Genomic DNA, 17,706 nt, shown 5'->3' on the forward strand with positions numbered 1-17,706 from the left:
AGCCATGTGAAAGGACTATCTTGGAAGCAAAATGATACAGCTCTTCCTTTCCCCTTCATGCTTTCTTGAAAATGTGGAGAATCAGTGGACATCCACAGTTCTGGCAATTGCACTGCAGACACCAGCTCACTGGACGGCTCCAGGGCACTGAGCTGCTGCGGCTCAGCAGCATGCTGAAGTTGCAAGTCCTTGCTCTTCTCTTCCAGGGGAGTGGAATGGTTTTGCCATTGCCTTGCTAGGGCCCAGACTTCTTGTCTAACAGCTACTTAGTTTTTGGAGGAGTGTTAATTTTATCAGCAGGCTCTCCAAAGAAATTAGGTGGGTGATAATGGTTGACACTAGCCCAGAGAGGGTAGACTGGTTATTCTGCCTATCACTTGAGTTGTTTACTAACATTTCACTCTGTAAACAAACAAGATATTCAGCAGCAATAAACATACACAGAAACTTCCTTGTCATATACAATCTCACCCAGATGCCTCAATGTTGCCATTTAAAGATCTGGTATACAAATTCTCTGCACCTTACATGAGAAAATTTGAAAGACTAACATACAAAAAAAGGATGAAAATGAAACCTATAAACATTCCAGAAAACAAGTAAATAAATAGAAACCTGACATCTGCTAACAATTGTCACTCACAGTTGCTAATTTTGAATTTGGCAGAAATTCCATTTCCAGCACTATTTTTCTGTATTTGTACAGTCTTACTCATCTCTGAAGCCAAATAACTCCCTCATTTCAGTCAGCAATGCTGCATGATGTGGGGCCCATTGGCTCTGCAACATTTTTAAGTTCTCTATCCAGGTAACAGGCCCTCCAGCCTCCATTTTCTGCCTTCTGGGTTTCTGGCAGTGCAAGTCCCCACAGGCTCCTCCTGTTTCACATACCACCAGCTCACTTCTCGCCTGATGTCATGTGCACGTTTATAAACTAGCAGCTCTACTGTACACAGTCCTTGTGACCACAGTCTTCGCAGCACCACCTGGCAGGTCAGCCTTTGTTTTAGAGGCAGGCCCCACAGATGGTTCTGGTCCTTGGCAGTCTCTGACAGACACTTCGTACAATTCACATTCAAGCTTGCTCCTGTCAGCCTCTAAAATCCCACCATACCTGCACACTGCAGCTCAGCAATCCACTGAGGTCCAGGGAGAAAGCCAGCAAAAGATATTGTTCTTAATTACCACATGCATCCCTAGCTTCTCAAAGAGATGAAGAGTCTGTTGAGAGGACTGTTGGATTCCATCAAGTGCTTACCACAAGGATAATGCCATTGGTTTAGGAAATCGCTGAGCTGCAAACAGCTGGAGGATGGGAGAATATACAGGGAAGCAATGTTTTCCCTGCCTTGTTCACCTTATTCTCCTGCTGTACTCTACTGTGATGGGTCACTGAGGGGTTTTGGTGCAGGGGAAAGACAAAGCAAGCCTACAGGCCACAGCCCAGCTCCACAGGGCTATTTAATAGCAAGTCCTCACAGCAAAGACCTATCAGATACTAAACAGACAAGAAAATGACAGTCTTAGCCGAAAGGCCAAGAAGAATAATAGGCTGGATGGACATTTGGTAAGACCCAGTACAGACACAAAAATTCTTCTGTTTTGCTCCAAGGTCTTGGACCTTCCCCGTTAGAAAGGCTAGCAGGAGATCAGGTGATGTCTTCCTCTCTATTTGCAGTTTTTGTGACTTTGTTTCCTAATGAAGCTTTGCTGTCTCAAAGCAGTTCTGGGTCTGGAACTGCAGTAAGCAAACTTTATCCAGAGGGCTAAAACCCATCTGAGCTCTTTTGCCAAGCAGCCAGTGCCAGCTTCAGTTGTCTGTCCTGTCTTGGCTGCCTATCCCTGCAGAGTATCATTGCAGCAAGACCAACAACCGTGGCTACTGCTTCTTGCCAGCTCTCAATGAATAAATTACTCTGTAACTTTCATAAATTACTCAAATCCAACTTGTTTTGCTGGATGACTTTCATGATCTGTCAGTTTCTTCACAACCAACACTTCCTAAAGTAAACCTCACCCTGCACTTCTAGTTACTTACTTGACCTTTAGAAGAGAGACACTTTTCACATGAGCAAGCTGGCTGATACTCTTTCTAAAAATCACTCACCTCTCAGCCTAGGCAGATATCTGATATCCCCATTCATACAGATTTTCCATGAACAGTGAACAGGGGGTGATGCGTTTGACTCTGCATCTTTTCCTTTTCAATTGTGATTTGGATTGCTTTTGGCAGAATCCCTTAGTAATGGAAATGTGTCAGATATTAAAAGCTAAAATAAAAATCAGTGAAGCCTTCAAATAAACTACAAGCACATTAAATACAGTGCTGTCAACTCTAAAGGTCAGACTCTGGTTTTGTGAAAATTTGCTCAATGCAATAGGAACCACATATGTAAACATTGTTTCCTGTTGTATGCCTTTAACTTCCAGGCACAGAAATCCTTTCTGTCCCATGCAGCTGACACACACCTTAAAATGCAGCAGAAGAAATATCATAAATGCAAAATAAATAACAAATCAATCAACTGGCATTTGCCAGAAGGTAATCTTCATGCTGAACAAAAGAATAAATTACACCCTGTAGACAGGACCATGTTAGCAATCACTGAAATCCAGGACAGGAACACAAATCAACTCTCCAGTTTGCTAGCTAGCAAATGATACTTTCAAAACTGTCAACAGCCAGAATTTTAAGTAGATAAAGATGCATATAAGTACCCACGGGATTTTTCAAAAACACAAACAAGCTCAATTCCCATGGAAGCCAACAAGGAGTAAGCACCAAATAGGATTTTCAAATCCAGTGAGGGATTTACCTGCCATTGCTAAGTGCCTGTATATCTTTCAAACTTAAGTAACCTCCCTTGTGAAAACAGTTTTTCAGAAGTGACTTTAGGTTAACTGTGTTAACTACATTTTACAGCACACCATGAAAATTGAAGTTAGTCACCACAGGAATACAGGAACTGACGATAACCGCTTCATAGTGGGATTTGTACAAGTTAGTATGCCAGTGTGTCCCCTGAACCAGATCTGTAGCTGATGTAAATCAGCAACAATCAGACCTTTCCAAGGTCTGGCTTTATAGGCTTAAATCTAAAAGAATAGAACCCAAAAGGCACAAAATTTGGAATCCACATCCTAATAACAATTTCATGTAATGTCAAGCTTGAGGCATCCATATTCCTCTTAGTACCCACTGAAGGAGAAAGCGGAAACTAATGTCCATTTCAGTGTCCAGCTAGCAGCAGCTTCTGCTGCAAATTAATCTTCAAGCTTGATACTACCTAAGCACTTAGGGTTTTACTGATTTGTAAGCTGGTGTGTATTGTCCACATGCTTAAAATAGCATGTGAGGTTATGTATTCCTGCATACAAAGAACATGCATACATGTTTAAAAAAAAATTGCACGGAGAAAATGGCAAGCCACTATTTTGTGATGGATTTATCAGTTCCTTGCTTAAGCATATTGCTATGCATTTCTTAGCAGAGAGCATCTCAGTAGGGGGGGGTTGCTTATCTATAAGCATGTATGCAAGTATTCCCTATATAGGAGATGCCTGCCACTGGTCATGTGGCCAGCATCTTTGAAGAAATGGAGAATTTTTCAACAGATGTATTTCTTCCTCTCCCACTCCCGCCCTAAACTGAACTCCCTTAAACCCTCATTGTAGATACTACATGCAACATAAATAAAACATTCCAGGTGCCTGAACGAAATGTAGAATTTAAAGCTCATCCTGAATCTGAAATTCTCTCACATGAAAAAACACCCTGGAGGTTTACACAATGCCCAGCCCTGCTTCCTGCTGCAGACTGTTAAATGTTTCTCTGGATGACGCTAGCATGAAGCCAGCATACCCTCCACCTCACCCAATCAAGCCTTTTCCCTGGTTTTACTGAGGCTCAGTTCCTCCCGCTCATACGAATGGGAATTCTTTATAACTATTAATAGCAGTGAGCTCTGTATTACAACAGCACCTATGAGGACATACTGTGGCAGTTGATATACAAATAATGAGTAGGAAGGAGACAGCTTTGCCTGAAAGAGTATATGATACTTACAAAACAACCAAACGAACAAATCTAGGAAAATGATCAGCTTCTTGAACAGATGTCTCTGAGGCACAGAAAGATCAAGTAAAAGTTGACCAAAATCACATCGGAAGGCTCATCAAATCCAGAACTGGCTATTCCTTGCCAAGAACACTCACATCACAACTGCACAAGCTGAGCAATTACTTTTACTGCTTGACTGTGTTGAAAATGCCCTAATGTATTAACCTCAGGTGCAGTCCTAAAAGGCGCTGCTCTGTTTGCTCAGACAGTAGTCTTTTACTAATTAAGATTAGATAGTTTCAGTGCCAGTCTAGAAATTAAAGCAGTTATAGAAATAAGTAAATAAATCACCACCACCACCCTTTTATCATCTTTGAAATATATATTTTTTAAAAGAATGATTTACCAAATACAGTAATTTAACACAAATATCCTTTCTACAGTCTAACATCACCAATTGCTCCAAATCCTTTTTGGTTATATGCAACAGGGGCCACCTCCTTCACTCACAGACATCCCAGATCCTAGTCTTTAACTGAGCCACAGGGAAGCTAAGTGTCCTGGACAAGCTGAAATGACCATGTGTTCAGTCAGAATCCATGATATTTTCTGTCAACATTTGATTTTTAAGATCACAAAATAACTACAACTTTTTTTTTTTTTCTTTTTATATGCATGCTGCTATTACAAGATTTTGAGTCAGTAGGACTGTGTGCATATTTTTTGGAGAGTATTTTTTCCAGTGACTTAAAGTTTGAATGAATCCATCATGAGACATGGAAGCGTCACTAACATTCACCCCAAGAGAGCAGCTTTGAGACTGTCCACAAACATTTACGTCACTCTAGCCACGGTTCACTACTTTGGATGCTTGTTCCACCAGACTGTTTGGTCCTGGTAAACACCAGACAAGTTTTCCTGACTCCTGTACTTATTAAACCGAAGGAACGTTTTGCTGACAAGTGTGTAGCTGGTGTATATTTCAGAAGCCCAGAAAGCATTCACAGGCCATTTTTGAAAAAGTCTCTTTCATACAAGATCACAAACCAGGTTAGCATAATAAGGAACAAAACTTTGGACTCTACAGAGCCTTTCAATAAACGAGAAAAGTGTTTCTAAGACAGAAGAAGTGAATCCCAAAGAACTTCCCATATATGGAAGGTAGCTATGCAATGCAGAAGGCGATTTGCAATGAAATTCTCCTTCCTACCAATACCTAACATCTACGCCTTACCTACATGGCACTGCTGCATTTTTCCAAACAAAAATGTACAGTTGAGAGACATTTTTGTGAAGCCAAGCTTAATTTGTCAATTTTTCCCACAGGCCAAGCTAATTTTGTTCCCACCAACTGCAGCCAGAGATACGTTCTGCATGGAGTGCAGATCCTCCCAGACGCTTCCCAGCGCTCCCCCCCAAATGCTAATGGCATGCAAATGAATTCCACATGCAAATGAGCAGCTCAGTGAATGGTGACAAAGGCGTCCTGTTATTCCAGTTCTGTGACTCAAGAAAAACAAGGCAGCCTCACTACATATATGTTACCTTTTATCTAAAACCTCTGTCAAACATTTAGTGGCCAGATTCAGAATAACACACACATCTTAGATTGTGTCCTAGTACAGGAGTTGACTTACTGGAAACCTGGGATTTATTACTCTGTTTGGTGGCAGGTGGCAAAATCCATTTCCTAAAGGCAATCAAATGTTGCTGTATGGGTAATGATGATTCAGTTTCTTTTCCCTGTGTAAAAACCTGAATAACCTTTGTATGAGTTTATACTAGGGTATTGGAATGAGGAAGCCTCCTCTTGCCTACTTGCTAAGCAACTGAGTGCTCATGGTTCCAGTAATCTCCACAGTCTTCCCCTACAAATCCACACTCATAGGCCAAGAAAGATCTACGTCATTCCCTCACACCTCTTTTCCATGTCAGAGACCTGCATCATGGAAGATCAGTCACAGTCCATATATAAAGCAATTAACGACAAAGCTTTAAATACTTTGTAATGTATCACATTATAAACTGTCACATCATTGTTTAGTTGTACCAAAAACTTACTGTACATTAATAGAAGCAAGAAGAGGAATCTCAGATCCCTATCTCGCTTAATAGTTTTAACTTCCACTGGATAGATGTGAATGAAGAGGTTGTATCAAGAGAGGACAGACGCATAATTTTTTTTAAAAAGCTACTATCAACCCCAAACTGACAATTTCTAAATATGAAACCACTTTGCATAAGAGTTCAAAAAACTATGGGCAATTTGTAACTAGATTCTATTCCAGAAACTTTACAGATCCTCCTTTACAATAAGTACACGTCGTACTTTAACATAGTGGTTTTACAGCTCTCAGCAGTTTAATTATACAGATTCTCAGAACTCATTTTGCTAGCGGCTCATTTCACAAAGTTGTACCACAGTACACTGCAAAAATTCAGATACCTTGTGTAAGCCCATGCAACAAAAAATTTTCTCCTGTCATCAAGTCCTTGTGGGAAACAGCAACTTATCGGATGACCTGTTAAACACATCCTATACCCTAACAATTCCCTACTGGTTTCAGATACATCAAATATACCAAGAGTTCTCACAAAAGCAAAATAAATAGCACTTAAAACTGAATCATGTTGGCCATAATAAAAATATTTCAACTCTAGTGTTATCAGTACCAGCAGTTCCTTTAACTATTCGATTAAGTCCCAGCAATTAGTCATTATATCATACATTTCAAAGAACAATTTGCAAGGGCAAAATTTTGCTTTTCCATCTGATCTAAAATAATTACTAAAACTTTAATAATTCTTAGATGCTAGTGTCACTTGTTTAAACAACCAACATTTACGAGGAAACAGAGACAACAGAGTTCATTGTGCTGCTGCAGAAGCGGGACACAAACTTAGTATTAAGGTGATCTCAGGCAGTTCCAGCTATCATACGCCTGAAGAACAACAATTCCTGTATTTTAGGACATTTATATGCAAAAGTCATGCTAAAGTCTAACAAATCACTGGACTTCAGCCCATCCTTCTCATGAAAATTAATAAAAATCTCACTGCATATACCAATGCTGTACTAAGAACTGGGAACATTCAGATAAAAATGTTGGTTTAAAACACATCAGTCTGATTTAATTTTTGCATTAGTAAGATAACATGGTCCCAGGATGGACCTATGTAATACTATTCCAGCAAAAGTAAATGTTGTGGCTGATGAGATTCAATTTCAAGAAATCCCCAGTCCTCATTGCCAAGGAATTCCAGGAAATGTAGGTATTGATTTCAGAGTAAGTGAGTTTATGGATCAAAAAGCTTTTGCTTCCTTTAGTCAATTCTTCTGTAAAGGTTAAAGGTAATTTCAACCCAAGCACAAATCCACTGCAGCCACGGTATCTAGCCAGAGTCCCATATCAGGGACAGACTTACTATAGAAGATTTGAAAAGGCTGTCCCTTCCCTCTCAGCTCCCGTCACATGGGGTACATACTCCTAGGACATTTGGTGGACGTGCTACCGTGACAATACACAGCTCTTTTGTGACTGCATCCACATCAACAGTGAGTTATACTGGGGAAGCTGTCTGCTGGATAGACCACTGTGGTAGTGGCCCTGCCCCAGCTACACAGATAACCAGTTCCTTTCATCCCCAAAGACAGTGTTTGTGTGTATCCACGATCAACAGATTCGTCTGTCTCGAGTCTCATCAGGGACCCAGCACCCTCCTCTTCAGAAGAATTGCCCAGATGGTATTCATGGCTGTTTGATCTTTGCATTCAAGAGTGAGGCATCAACCATAATGGTTTCAGAGAAAAGTCTGAAGTATGCCAATGTGCCAGGGCGCGTTAAAGCATTCAACTCCATTCGGCCTCTCCCTCGGGTGCATGCAAAGCCCTGCTGCGGGCAGAGTGCTGACACCGCACGTCAGTGAGGAAAGCACACTGCAGAGCAAAACTGGAAGCACAGCGTGACCTTGGAAGAGCCTGGTGTCCCTGGGGAGATGCACAGCAAGAGCACATCTCCCACAGAGGGATATATTTGGAACGCTAAATACAACCTAATGTGAAGACATTATAATACATTTCTTATTTGCAGCTACCAGGAACTTGCTTATATCTCTGAAATCTCATGGGTCTGTTCTTCCCCCAGACTTGCAGAATGGCTAGGAGCACTCTCCTAAATTACTAGATAACCAGTAGGATCAAGCCAGATTAAAAGAGGTTTTTGATACAGACCACTGGTTAATCATTTGCCCATTAAATAAAGCATGTAAACAAAGCTTCATAGCAGCGATGTTTGTCAGGGAGCATTTATCAGCTCTTTAATGTTTGTCATCTGAAAAGTTCTTTCATTCTTCCAAATCGTATACTGATGCTAATTTTGTTACATTCAGCTCAAGCAGTATGATCTTGTAGTATAAAGCAGCAGTAGTTATAAAAGAAAAGGAAATTAACAGTGGGCTCAAAAGCAGATATATGTCTGTTACAAGCTTTGTCAAAAACATGCATGTCCTGACAGATGCTGAGACTTGAGTGGTAATTACATATTGAGCTGAGATTATCACTCGGTAAGCCTGTGTAAAGTGATCTGGTGATCCCACCTGCACATGGTCTTAACAAGCAAGTTCCTTTCTATTACTACCCCACAGAGTGGAACTGATGATGGACTTGGACTCACTGTGTTTACTGTACTTTGGTGTATCTCTATAAATTCAGTGCCTGATTTTCAGCAGCAATTTTGCTTTTTTTGTCACTTAAAAAGACCCGTACTTAGTGACTTTAGAAATACAGCATTTAAAAAAGGATAAACATTTAGACTTAATGGCCATGACTACATGAATTTATTTTTTTTAATTCAGTGACTGAACTGCAAATGTGTATATGAGTGAGGAAGACATTTAGTAGTGGTCTATCAAGAGGACAGCTTAAAAAATCCCACCAAATATTCAGGATCAAAGTTCATCAAAGATTAGCTTAAAATAACACATAGTTGTCATTGATGCAAAAAGTTGGGATGTGCTCTCTAAAATGTTAACTATATAGTTCAACTTAAAATTCTTCAGCCTGCCCAAGCAAAGACTGCAAGGTAAGGTCCTTTTCAGTTACAATGCTGACTGTGTCAGTATGACAGATGTTTCCTGTCCTATTGGGTCTGTTAGTGCTTCATTCTATTTCTGCTTCCAGCAAGTGTTGACTAACTAATAGGTTCTAACCCTCATTCATGCTATTGCCCCTGTATCAGCCAGCACAGATACCTCTAAATTAGCTCAAAGCATGAACATTCCAGATTCTTCATCTTTTGCACAAACACCATGCATCATATTTTCTTCTGTGAGTTTGCAGAGATGGTTTGAAGAGGTTTTTCTGCTTGACACATTATGCTTGTATCAAAACCGCCATACTTTCAGATCTCCCCTACTTGCTTAAGTTTTTCCTATTTTCTGCTTCCATTTTCCAAATATGCTCTTGGAATTGTCACCAGGAGGGAGGATTGAGGAAAAAAAACCCCAACCCATAGCTAAGTGCTGAGCTCATTTTACCATATGTGAAATTTCAACTAGAAGCCAAGGCATTTTTTTTTGTATCATCTCATCTATTGCAGAAGATGCCAGAAAACGGAGGAGCCAAGGATTTAGCAGGTAGCGGGCCAGTGTGAGCACTGAAGGCCTATTCCAGCTGTCAGCAAAAGCATTGGAAAGACTGGATCAGGGCCTAAGGTTTTTAAATCTGAAGCTGGAAGGGTCTTGCCACAGGAAGAAAAATCTGGTTTATGCTACAACATAATCAAACTCTATTTCAACACTAGCAGTAACCTTTTTTAATTACTCCAAATGTAAACTGCCTCTTGAGACACCAATGTTTGCTGCCCATGGACAAAAGCTGTGCTAAACTGAGAATATTTAAAAACATGGAATACATAGCTCTGTGTGTGTGTTTAGCCATCAGATTACACAACAGACTTAACAATGACCACAGGCATTTCTAGATGACTTGAATGGGTTCTATATTTTGGGGGGAAATAGATCTTGGATACCACTTCCAACACAGACTTTTACAGCTCTTTATTTAGCAATACCTTTTGTAATGTTATTCTGTTTGAATTAGGGGACAGACAATCACAGAGCAATGGCACCGACCAGCAAGTAAAATTATGCACGTGTACGTGTTCGCAGGACCCAGGACTTACGGTACATCTAGAAAAATATATATTTTTTATATATATATAAAAAATATCTATTATATTTTATATAATCTGATATATATATATATAAAACTGATTCCCATACAATGGGTTAGATTCTCACATGGCAAAAATTGATGCAGCTCTTTATTAGAAGATCTCATAAGGTGTTCCTTTATGCTGTCGACTCTCTCTTTAGGTAACATTACTGCCATTTAAGATGAGTTACAAGGCTACCAAAAGAGTCAATCAGCTTTGATCTTGTTTTTGGCAATGTAGGGGAATATGACAAGGTTGCAGCCTGCTACAGGAAATAATTAAAATGAGTGAAGGGGCAGCACTCTGGTTATGAATGCATGACCTGTCTATTAGAGCTATATCCACCTACTGATATGTGGGAATGTTTTTGCTCAGTTGAGTAGGGGAACTGGAAGGCAACAAGCAGAAAGGCAGACAGCAGCCTAATAAGTAACAACCCAATAAATACCAAAAAAGCATAGCTCAGCCACTGGCTGTGAGTGACACAGCTGTACAACCTGCATTTCATAGAGCAAGATCCTAACAGCTGAAAATCATGCTGAACCTACTGAAAGGTCCTATTGGAAAGACAGAGACTTAAGTTGTCAGCAAATGCTCCTGGGGAACACCCTAAAGGATTCTCTCTCCTCAACCAGACGCTGGGTTAGGTACCTCAGGCCTGCATGGATCAGACAATGAGACGCACCCATTGAGGATACATACATAGGAGAACAGTCTACATGACACATGGGATAAATACTCTGTTCTTCTCATGCTGAGAAAGCATCACCTGGAATCTCCTGCTTGTTTTTTTCATCTTTTTTCCTGTACATTCTACTTCCTTTTCTCCATCTACGTACCTAACTTTCATGTGAGCTAGAGTAGGTATTTGGGAAATCTAGTCTGGGATTCCAGATACTTCCCACCTGAAGACCATCACATGCAAATTAAATTGGTCTTTCACAGCTAAAATCCTGTGATACAGTCCTCACCTGAAATTGTCTAGCTTTAGCTTCCAAATATTAGATCCTACTTATCATCCTCTGCTAAACTGAAAGCTATCAGAAGTATTTTCCCCAATTATATATTAGTAGAAAGCAAGTCCTCTCTAAACCAAGACTGAAACGAAGTGAGTCTTAAATCCCTCACTGAAAAGTCCTTCCTAGTTCTGAAATAATTTTTCTTTCTACATGTATTCCAAATGCCCAGCAGACTTTTAAATGCATGGACACCAAAGACCCAAACAAGTTATTCGTGGAATGATTTTGCTAATGCTGTTTATAACTTTAATGTCTCCTCCCTACAAACACATGATGTTCCTTGCTTACATGTACAACAATCACTCTACTTCACTGAGCTGCAGAATCTTACTGGGAATGCATGTGCAATTGCTCATTTAGATGGCCCCTCAGTCCCTTCCAGTGTTACTTCACACAGTGGTCTATCTGGGAATTTCTACCAACATACAGACCCTGCATTTCACTGTATGATCTCCTCCTCCCCAAGTAAACCCTACACGACAGGATAACACCTGTCCAGTACCATCTTGATCCTTGCCAAATGCAAGAAAACTTAACTGAAAAAAATATTCTAGAGAAGTATTTTTCAAAAGCTTCCTATTGTCACCTTTGACTACAACAGATAAGTTTTGAGACAGAAGAATGGCTTCCAAGTCCTTCATTGCAATGCTTACAAATGATAACTGAAAAGCTCGAGTCCAGTGTTCAGAAGACTACAAACCACAACTAGCCCTTTTTTGTCAAGCCATTGTGAGTGGAACATATAGCTGCTTACTACACAGGAAAACTCTGTCGATCTTGCAGCAGAGGTGTAGACCACCTTGGTTTTGTATAGATACAATTAAAGTGGTCACAAAATCCTGTTGCCAACACAAAGGAACAAAGTGCAAGAGCAGGGTTTGTTACCTTTGTGCTGAGGTTATCCAATCCAATCTCCTGTGGTCTCTGTGAAGGTACTTGTCAGGGGCTGGTGCTAATCAGCTCCTTATTTGCTCAACCAGTCGGACAGACTTTCACCTTAACTTTTATTTTAAATGTACAGATTTCAGGCAGCTGCTTCATCATTTACACCACAGATATCTGGTATCACCCGCAACACTCCCATCACACCTACGAGTGTACTCCCATGGGCTACCAAGTTGCTGATGACAAGGTGAAAGTCACAGAAAGAAATGTAAATTAGGAGATCCGTTTGCAATTATATCATCCCTAGAGACTGCACAGCATCAAAGATCCTCTCCTCCTCTTTCCTACCTGGAATTTTTTTCCTAACCAGGTGCCCAAAGAGCCCATCTTCACACCAGGCATATCCTGCTCTGTGTGCGCTGTACCAGCACTGGGCAGGTTCAGTAAGCTCTGAGCAGACACTCAGGCAGTGAAGATCCTTGCATGTCTTCAGGTCTCAGCATCCTGATGTCAGAAATCCCTTATCATGCATCAGCTGGTAGAAAAAACATGGACAACACAGATGTTCCACCTCAGCACTGGAAAAGAGCATTTCAGCCCCAGCTCTTCCTGAAGGCTCTCCAGAGCCACCCCTCTGGGAGTGCTCAATAAACTGTCACAGGTGTTTTTTTCCTCAAGTTAAGATATGGAGGGCCCAAGGCTCCCTGGTACCACTGTATCTAACTGCCTTTACCTCAGATTTCACCAGGCCACGATTATGAACAATGCCAAAGCACCTGCCATCTTCCAGAAACAAATCAGTTATTTCATACTGAATCAGATGCAATGGGCTCAGAGACAATAAACATTAAGTCTCATGTTTGTACACAGGTGTCCTTTGGGAACACATTCCTGCTCATGCACAAAAAGCAGAAATCTGGCACTTCACCTCCATGGAAACCAGCAGGCTACCTTCAGATTGCTCCAACAACTTGTCCCTATGTCCTGCTCCCAGTCCAGCTTCTAGGGTTCCTTCTGCATTGCTCTAAATGTATGTGCTGGGCTGAGGTTTTAAATGTCTCAATTACTTCCCTTTTTCCACCTCCTCCCCAAAATTCAGAGAACTCATTCCCCCCTGCCTCACTACACGGCTTTTTTCTCCTTGATATAGAAGCTGTGCATCTCAAGAGGGTCAACCCAAGATCTGCATATCTAACAAAACTCATACTTCATTTCAGCATTCAGTTACCTTCAACTCTTTTTATCTGTGCTAGTGAGGACAGATGAACTCTCAAGGTTTACACAGGGAGCTGGAGGCAGGCAGGAAAGCAGGACCCTCCATCCCTTTCCAGGGGCTACAGGGCCTGGACTAGTCCAGAACCAGTCACGCCACCACATTAAATATCTCTTGTTATACAAAAAATAAAAGGACAGAAGCTTTCCACATGAAAAAATGAGAGCTGGGATTCACTTAATAGAAAGATGTAAATGAAGAGCACTAGCAGAAAACCCACATGCTGGCTGCTGCTAACACCTGTCAGCACCACTGTGATAACATTTGTTTCACACATGTCCTGGCTTGGCAGGCACCTGATTTACATTTTCACACTTTGTATCTGCTATCTACACACTTGCTCACTAGCATATTGTTCATACATCAGATACCACTGTTGTCTTATTTTTCAGTGCTAAATGACATAACTAGGTTATTGCATAGGACAAAACTCTTGCTCTGAAGTACACCTGCATCAAAACATGATAACCTTGAGGTAACATACGAATTAATGACATAGCAATTTTATTTTAAAAAGCCATGAACCTGTTAATAACTATAAACCTATTTAATTTCTAGATTTCTCCCTACAGCACTGTAATAATGAACTCTGCCTGTTTAATTAAAAATGTTAACAAGTAACTATGACTCCACTTGTCTCAACAGAATTGCACTCATTTCTAGCAGTCCTAGATTTGGCCCAGAAGGCACCCAACTCACTTGTCCCATTTTCTGAGGTGTCAAGGTAGGACAGACCTGTACCAGAACCCTCTTATTAATAAGTGACCTTACAGTGATCTGGCCTCCAATTACAAGTGGCCAAAACTATTATTTCAAGGCATGTGTTTACTCACCCTGAAGGATACAGTGGTGGTAAGAATGCTTTGTATCATTTGCAGCTACGTAGGCAAGAATGATGGACTGATGAGCAGACAATGATACTTCTGGCTAGTCTCTTAACTGCAGTTAATTTTGCTTTTCTGTGACCACTATAGATTTGTCACTGAAGGAGTACCATTAAACACTTACGGACTTCAGGCACTAAAAGTATTATTTAATTGCATTATATCTGTGCTCACTGCACGTATCTTTAAAACAGTGTGCAGTTATATCTCAATCATTAGCCCACTTGTTTTGTTACAGCAACAGAGCTCTAGGAATTAAAGTGTTGGTATGGCCAGGAGAAAGAGAAGGGGATGAGGACATAATGGGATACACAAGAGGGAAAAGAGGCTTCACCTCGAGGGAGAAGCAGGCAGAAAAGCCTGTGTCCATCAGACTCTCTTCCTCTCCAGAGGCACAGAACGAGGTAGCAGTTGGGTTACGGAATGATACTTCACAGGCCTATAGGGAAGAAGTCTGTATGTGCCCTGCTAGGATGGTGTATATTAGTGGATTAAACACATCTTCCTCTAGGATGCTGAGACCAACAGACTCTCACTTGGATATAACTGACAGTAAAGCCTGCAACTTTCAAAAGTCTGTTAATTATTAGCAAAATCTTCTGGTAACAGAAGGAAAGTTCTGAAAATATCTTGCCTGTGGAGATAATGGAGTTATTTGAGAATAAGAAAGACAAATGACTACAAACCATGATATAAGCATGTATCAGCCTACCGTGAAGAGGGAGGGATGGCCTGTCAGACTCCAAAGTTTTCTTGGAGCCCTGTTTTCCAATGAGTCTGTGTTACAGGATATGGACCTATTTCCACAACACATACGGGTCTTTTTTCTATACACCACCACGCATATTTCACAAACCAGCCTTCAGACAAACAAAAAGATTGACCTGACTCAGTCACTGAATTGGTATGGATGCACACTAATTTGCCAAGCTGTGTGACAAAGTTTAGCCCTTGGGGGTAAAAAGCACGTTCTGACAGCTTAAATTCTCTGTGTTTTGGGTTAATCAGCTGGCTCCCTAAGGAAATGGGACTGTAACAGTCACAATGTAGGAGCAATTTTTTGTGCATGTAGGCTCATGTCCTGAGAACTTATAAATATATAAATTTATTAGCAGATTTCAAACAAAGTTGGCAGGAATGGGCAATTCAGGAATAATTATGAGAAAATAGGCAGCTAGACAGAGGACACTATCTTCAGCATCTGGCTGAGGGAATGGCTTTTGTTAAGACAGAGAACATAGTTGGAAAGCTACTCTTATAAATTTTGCAACTGTAAAAAAGTCAAAGTTTGCATAAATCATGAGGCGGAAATCTATAGAAACCAGATTTGTTACTTCAGTTGCTCATTCTGTCCTGAAGGAAGAGAGAAGTACAAAGCTTTTCTTTATGGGACACTATTCCCACATTGATTTATCAGTTGTACACAAATCCTATTACTCTACCACAGCACATGTAAAATGTGGGACTAAATGCTTCCCTAAGCCATTGAATGGTAAACAACAAATAAAGCCTTTTGCTTAAGAAGCTGAGAGGTTACTTTGGTACAAACACTGGGGCAGATAAAGGTTATTTAAGCACTCTGCACACCAGCTTCATTTTACCTTTGAATTCTTGTTTTAACTCAGTTTTCACTTTAACCTTGCCCTTCACCTTTACAGAATTTCACTGAATTAATAAAGGAGAAAGTGTTTTCTTTGCTGTCTGTAGTAATGAAGCATGTTGGCTTTGGTTGCTCTGAGACGTGGGTGTGTGTCACTAACAGAAGAGCTTGCTGCCAGCACAACAGTTGATATCACTGTTGGTATAACTAGAATCATGCTCCATAAATGTGTGACCCTGGGATCATCTAATTATAACAGAGGACTGTGTGTTTTATAGAAATAATAAAGTTCTACAAGCAAGAGGAAAACAGGAGTGTTTCATGAAGGGCTGGGCAAAGGTTATTTTGCCAACCTTCACCTAATAATGTGCATTTTCAGTGCTGTGTCCTTCAGACTGGAATTACATACCTCAAGCTTGGTTGAAAACATGTCAGAGCGCTGCTGGCCTTCTGCCTGACTTAGGTGCTCAGGGTGTTATGGTGGAACAAGCAGTCTGTCCCTTGAAGCACAAGAGGGAGGTTGTCGTTCTACAGTCTTATTTATATAATATTTTTCATCTAATTTCAGGGTTATAAAAAGACCTTGGAGAAAGGCTTTCAGGTCTCAAACTAGAGCTTATGGATCTGATGCACACTTCAGTGCAATTCTTCTAGTGTCAGGAGTAAAGCTTATAGAGGAGCTGAAAAGCAAAAATATTATGCTTTCTCCTGGTACTCATACATCTCCATTCTCCTCTAAGTCAGAAGATGCCAGTCACAACCCCAAGCCTGCAAAGTCACCCTGGAGAATTTCCTGTGAGGAAAGGGTGCCTGCTTTGGTGGGTCCTGACTGAGTGCAAAGACATTGCCTCTGCAGAATCTATGTTCTGTAATAAATGAAACTGGACACACAGTAATGCAGGTCACTAAAAAAACCAAAAAGGCTTTTTTCACCCAGGTTTATCCCAGCCTGAGAAAGGATGTGAGCTGTGATATGTTTCCACTGGACAGACCTCAATCAAATATCTGTTAGCTTTCCTTTTCCAAACACCTGATGAATTCAACATGGCCACATGTTGCACACTCCTTTGCTAATTAAACTGTAAGGTTGTCTCATGAATCAGATGCTTTGTCAAAAAAGACTGTGCTTTGATGCAGATGGAGAAAGGACTGAGCACAGATAGGTAGTTGTTCATGCACTGGCTCAGATGAGACTTTAAAAATATTTAAGGTCCTCTGCTGTTTCACAAAATATTAATTTCCTTATGCCTGTCTGCACTGTTAACATGGAAAGTAAATTTCAAAAAACAATAGGATTTTTTGACATTTTTATTGATTATCTGAAAACTGAGCTGAGGTATTTATTTATTACATAAGAGTATTTTTATAATCTGTAGAAGGAAGCACAGGGAATCAGGTCTGTTTTCCTTTGAAATTACCCACCCTTATAAAAATAAATGATCATACGGTAACCTTCTCTGCTACTTGACCTACAGCTAGACCATGCTATGTTACAAATGCAGCCATATAAGCAAAATGGGTCTGATCAAACTTGAATGGAAAACCTCACCTGTAAATCCAGACATCCATGGCTCTGGGAACTCCTTCCATTACTAGCACCTTAGCACAGGACTGAATAGATGCTGGCTTTCAGGTTAAATATTCTATTTTGCACTAACATAAACACATGCAAAGCACTTGGTTATTGGGATGAAAAGGACACAGAATTGCAAAGTGAATCAGGCTACAGGGATTTTTGCTGTGGGTACTGAAATTAACGCCAAATGATGT

At 40.5% G+C, this 17,706-nt stretch overlaps 1 protein-coding gene across 1 annotated transcript in view; it reads right to left on the minus strand.

Annotated features, from left to right (window-relative positions):
- SPATS2L (spermatogenesis associated serine rich 2 like) overlaps window positions 1-17,706 on the minus strand; it is a 155,111-nt gene that overhangs the window by 115,608 nt on the left and 21,797 nt on the right. The window lies entirely within an intron of this gene.

Source organism: Strix aluco, chromosome 6, assembly GCF_031877795.1.
Source record: "Strix aluco isolate bStrAlu1 chromosome 6, bStrAlu1.hap1, whole genome shotgun sequence".
In the NCBI taxonomy this organism is placed as follows: domain Eukaryota; kingdom Metazoa; phylum Chordata; class Aves; order Strigiformes; family Strigidae; genus Strix; species Strix aluco.